Raw genomic sequence first — 5,340 nt, forward strand, 5'->3', positions numbered from 1 at the left:
TGAGGTGCTTGGCTCTACCCTGGCTTCAGCCCAGTGGCAGTTCTGCTGCCCTCATTCTGAGTCCTTGTAGCTTCCCCCCTGGATCCTTTTATTTCATCTTTGCCTTATTTCCGTCTCGTTGGCTTCTCAACCCAAGTCCAAGGAGGAACTCAGTTCTATAGGGAATGCTTTTTAGGCAAAGCTTCAAGTGGAAATGTTATCTGAGTAAGGGCCTAAAAAATAGGCCAGGAGAAATGCATAATAATTCATATTCTTGGGTTGAATATGCATAAATTATATCAATAAAAGCCAACAAATTAATGGGCTTAGATTTGAGATTCTTACTATTTATCTACTCTTTGGGAAAAGTACTCCAATAGCTGCATTGCTACTTACTTTTATTGGCTGAAAGTTGTTGTCCTTATATTAGGAGGAATTTTCCTGGCACAGAGCTGGGTTCAAAGTAGAGAATCACAAAGTTTTTCTTTAAGTAAAGGATGAATGAATGCACATGTACTCCAGAGCTCATTTGATGGGCTTCCCTATCTTGTAGATGGTGTAGTATGGGTTATAGCATTAGAATTTGGAGAGAAATTTAAAAGGGGTAAAAAACACCAATAAATGCATCATTTCTTATTCAGTAAGCTCTGTATGCAATAAGGATTCTTCACTTTCCACTACTGAAATAAAGAAAAAGTTGTGCTATAGAAAAGATACCTTATTTAACTTAGATATGCCCAATATTTACGAAGTTGTGTTTCTGTATATTCTTTTATTAATTGCAATGTCCTCAGTTTGTCTCTTTCAGAGTGAAAGCACCAAGTCAGTGATCATATTTAATTTCTTAATTTAACCAATGGAGTGTTTTGTACATAGAAGAGCTTGATGCATTATTTTGCATACCGGTGATTCCCCTTTGCAAAGAGATCTTTTTTTTTGGTGTGAGTGATGAACTTTGGAAGGTTGGCTATGAGAAAATAACTGAAGATACTAAGTGACATTGCTATACATAGCCTCATTAATTAATTTTGATGACTTCCCATTCTTTCTGTTGAGAACAGTGCTCCCTCTGAGCCTCCTCCCTCCTCATAACTGTGTCTTTATTACAATCTAGTAACTGCAGGGAAACTGCCTACTCTAAAATGCCTTTCCCTGTGGCTTAAAGTAAAGATTTTTTTAAATAAATAAATACAGTTTATGTTGGGCATCCACCACTTGAAGGGCTAATGATTATTGACTAGCCTCCAGCAGGCATCAGGGAGTCTTGCCTCAGGCCCTTCCAACTAGCCCCCAAACATGCCGAATGTTAACACATGTTTCTGGATTCTGGCTGGGATTGGACACAAACAAGGCAGTCAGAATGGACCATTTAGTGTACAAGTCAAGATGACAGATCTCTGCTTAATACAAGGAAGAGAAAAATTCGTATCTTATTGAAAACGGCAGAAGAGCCCCGGGTGCTTTCACTTTGTGATTGTGCAGCAAAAAAGTGGGTTGTGTCAATATAAGTCTATGTCACCAGCTCACAGCTGCCACACTGAATTGACCCTGTTCACAGCAGACATAAAGGCCTTCCATTTCCAAATTCTCTCTAATGCTCATCTGTGAATGGGAGCAGAATGTGGAAAAAAGCCAACAAGTCTTCTTAACTATAGTAGAGAGAGACAGAATTGCCTTAATGCAGCACAGCATCTCTGTTGTGATTTCCACCATTGGGCAGCCAAACCAGGAGTATGCAATCAGTTGAAGTCCTTGAAGGAGAATGCTCTGACAACACAAGCTTATGCAAATCATGAGCCAGAAATTCTTCATACCCCTCTAGATTCTTCTAGACTGCATAGGGCTAGATTAAATTGCACAGCCATATATTTCAGAAATGTATGCTTGGCAGCCTTTCTCAAAGTAAATGCTACAGAATGTTTGTGAAATATTAATAAGAATTCCTTGCAAAAGAGTTTCCAGGATTAAAATAATTTTTTTTGGGGGGGGGAAGCTTGGATAAAACAGTTAAACTGATTTCTTCATTTTAGGACATTTCAGTGACATTTTGGGCCAAAACTATGAATTGCTAAGAAAGATACTTAAATTTCATAGTTTATTTAAATGCAGAACCTTTTTTTTTTTTTTTGTAAGGAAAGGTATAAAGTGTTCTATGGAATATTCTTAAGGAATGCTGGACTGTGAGGAGAGGCAGCATTGAATTTCCATCATCTAATATTTTAGTGTTTCCAAATTAAAACATACTTCTCATCCCAATATTTTAAGCTAATATGTTCATTTCAGCAAAAATGAATTACATACCCAACTACATTATGGAATTATGTCAAAAATTGTGGCACAGGTTCAAAGAAAATAACATGGCATATATTTTTCCATGTGGAGCTAATGATCCAATGAAATGCTGAGTACGTTTGGAGTAAAACAAATATCCTCCAGATTATATACAGGTTTTACTGCTTCTTATTATCATTTTAGAATAACAGAACCATAAAAGAACTGAAAGGGAAAAGTTTTATCCCTATTAATTGTAGAGGACTCTCACTCTGTCACCCTCCTTGCAGACAGGGCTATTTATAAACCATCCTAAATATCTGCTGCTTCTAAAAAACTCATTGGACTTGTTCTTTTCCCTAGGTAATCTAAAAATCAACTTCTCTTAACATGTACATCTTTAATCATACAATGATACAAAATCATTGTATTTTGTTTGATAAAGGGCAAGGAAGAAAAACAACTGTCCAAAATTGACTATTGTGAATCATGTTAATGGTTTAGTTTGTTATAATATCTTCCCTAGCTGTACATAAAGCTATATAAACAGGTGTTTGTCTCAATTTCAATTGAATCATATACACACAGTTCCCACTTGTAAACCCCATGTATTCACAGAGCCTGATCAAGCATGGTGTCCAATCCTGACTTCATATGCAATGTGATTTAAGAGAGAGTCTCAAGAAGACTACCTGTTGAGCATGGAGCCCAACATGGGGCTGGAGCCCAACATGGGGCTCGATCCCATGACTCAGATCATGACCTGAGGCAAAATCAAGAGTGGGAAGCTTAACTGACTGAGCCACCCAGGCACCCCAAAAAGGAATAAGTTTTTAAGTGGCATCATTGAAATAACAAATCAGAGTACAAAATAGGCAACAACAGAAACAGATTATTTCTAAATGCTTCTAATGGAATTAATATAAGTTATGGCTAAAGAAATACTGTGCCTGGCAAATTAGTTAAAAAGAAAGATTTTGGAATTGGCATAAAAATCAACCTCTTTATTATTTTCATTCTTGTGTTTAAAATTGCTTTAATAAATTGATTACTAATATTATGCACCAAACTTATCTCATTATTGTTGGCTATTTTCAAAAAAGGAGAAGCCATCATCAAAAAAAGAAACACTTGCCATTATTAAAGACACTTGTTAGAGCCATAAATCAAAAATGGTTAAGCCAAAAATGTTTCTTTGTTCATTTAGTCATTTAAATTGACAGACCTACTATATACCAGGTACTGCATTATTTGTTATAGGTACTCATAGAAACAAGAAAACAAAAACAAAAACAACTTGATTTTAGATTTTTTTTGAATTTTCAAGTTTTATTTTCTATGTGTCAACATTCTTAATACAGACTTTGATAAAGTCTGTTGATTATTTCCATTTGTAACTGGTTAAATCAGAGAAAAAAATTTAATTTCAAATATATGACACCAAAAATAAATATTCACTTACTGCAGTCTTATCTGTTTTATATCAAAAGATTTTTCCTCCCCAAATAAAGATTCTAAGATAAATTCAAGATTCCTTTGAATGAAAAAAAAATACACCTTTTAAAACAGTGAGCTTACAAAACAATGCAAGGGACTGCTAAGCACACTTACTATAAGAGGAACGTATGTCCAATGAAAAGGAAATTTAAAACATGACCTTAAACTTTTACGAAAAATTTTAACAAGGCCTTTACTTCATTTACTTTTAGCTACTCCATAAATACCAGAAGAGAAATCAGACCGTTTGTAATGAAACTTAGAAAAATTTCTTTTTTCATAAAGCAGACTTGTAAATCTTCCCCTTTGGCTCCTTCTTCCAATCCTCTTTCACTGTGCTGAAGAGCTATTGAGTTCTTCCAGATTTTTGGTTAAGTAGGTGGTTTCCAAGCTGACTGGGCTTTCCAGGTAGGTAGGGTTTTCTTGTCAATGGATCTATGACTTGTCTAACTTTGAAAATGATCTCGGCCAGTTCATGTTTCATGTGCTTTGTTCGTGGAACAGGTAGAGCTTTGAGAAGCACCATATCCCCAACTGTGCACTGCTGAAGAGCATCGTGAGCAAAGGTTTTTCGCTTATTAAAGTACTTTAATAAATAGGGATCCAAAACACTTTAGCTATTTTTTTGCATTGCTGTTCCAGTCACCTTCCCCATGATCCATTTGGCATGGACGGAAGAACGAACTATTGACATGATGTGGCTTTAGTCACAGGAGTGCTTTGAGGGTTTAACCTAGAAGGTGCTCAATAGTGCTAAATGTGGGTCTTTACTGGCGTTCCTTATTTCTTTCTTTCCTCTGGGCTTGCTTGTGTGCCTGTCCCCGAAAGACTCACAGCCCTGATACTCACGCGCGCAAGGCCTTGGAGGAACAGCCGGGGAGTCCTCCCCACTGGGGGAGACCTTCACGTGGGACTGCTTTCTTGATCAGTTCCGGCAGACCTGGGGTAGGTTGCGGTGATCGATCCACCCGCCCCACACTACCCAGGAATCAGGCCATTCCCCTCACCTCCAGGCTCTCACGGGGCAGCGTCTCGCTCCTCCGAAAGCACCCCCTGCAATGGCAGGGCGCGACTGGCGCTCACCTCCCGGCTCTACTTTCCTGGTGTGTGTCCTACAGAGGGCGGGCCAAGAGAGTCGGCTGGTTGTTTCAGATTATTCACAAATATTAGAATAGTGGTAACATTGTTAGGTTAAATGTAGAACTTTCCAACCTGGCTACTGTGAAAGGGTTAAAATTAATCAGATGTGTCAACTACCTTCAGTAAAAAAAAAGCTTACATATTAAAAAATAAAATTAATCAGATGGATAAGTTCTCAGTGACAGTATAATAATCATCATTATCTGAGATCCTCTTGAATAAATTCATTTTTATATAAATATGAATGTTAAATGTGCTTGGTTAGGCATCATGATATAAATAAAATAATATCCACCCTCAAGGAGTAGAAGAACTGAAATGTGTATACCGACAACCTTATAATATATTATTTAACTGTGACATGCAGATGATACAAACAAGTGTTATGAGGGTTGAGAGAGAAATCGATTCCAGTTTATAGAACGAGGAGCAGCTCCATCCATTTGAGAATGT

At 37.2% G+C, this 5,340-nt stretch overlaps 1 pseudogene; it reads right to left on the reverse strand.

Annotated features, from left to right (window-relative positions):
• Positions 1-4,077: 4,077 nt before the first annotated feature.
• On the reverse strand, positions 4,078-4,441 carry LOC116635724 (annotated as a pseudogene).
• Positions 4,442-5,340: the final 899 nt, after the last annotated feature.

Source organism: Phoca vitulina, unplaced genomic scaffold (genome assembly GCF_004348235.1).
Source record: "Phoca vitulina isolate PV1807 unplaced genomic scaffold, GSC_HSeal_1.0 scaffold11, whole genome shotgun sequence".
NCBI classification, from domain to species: domain Eukaryota; kingdom Metazoa; phylum Chordata; class Mammalia; order Carnivora; family Phocidae; genus Phoca; species Phoca vitulina.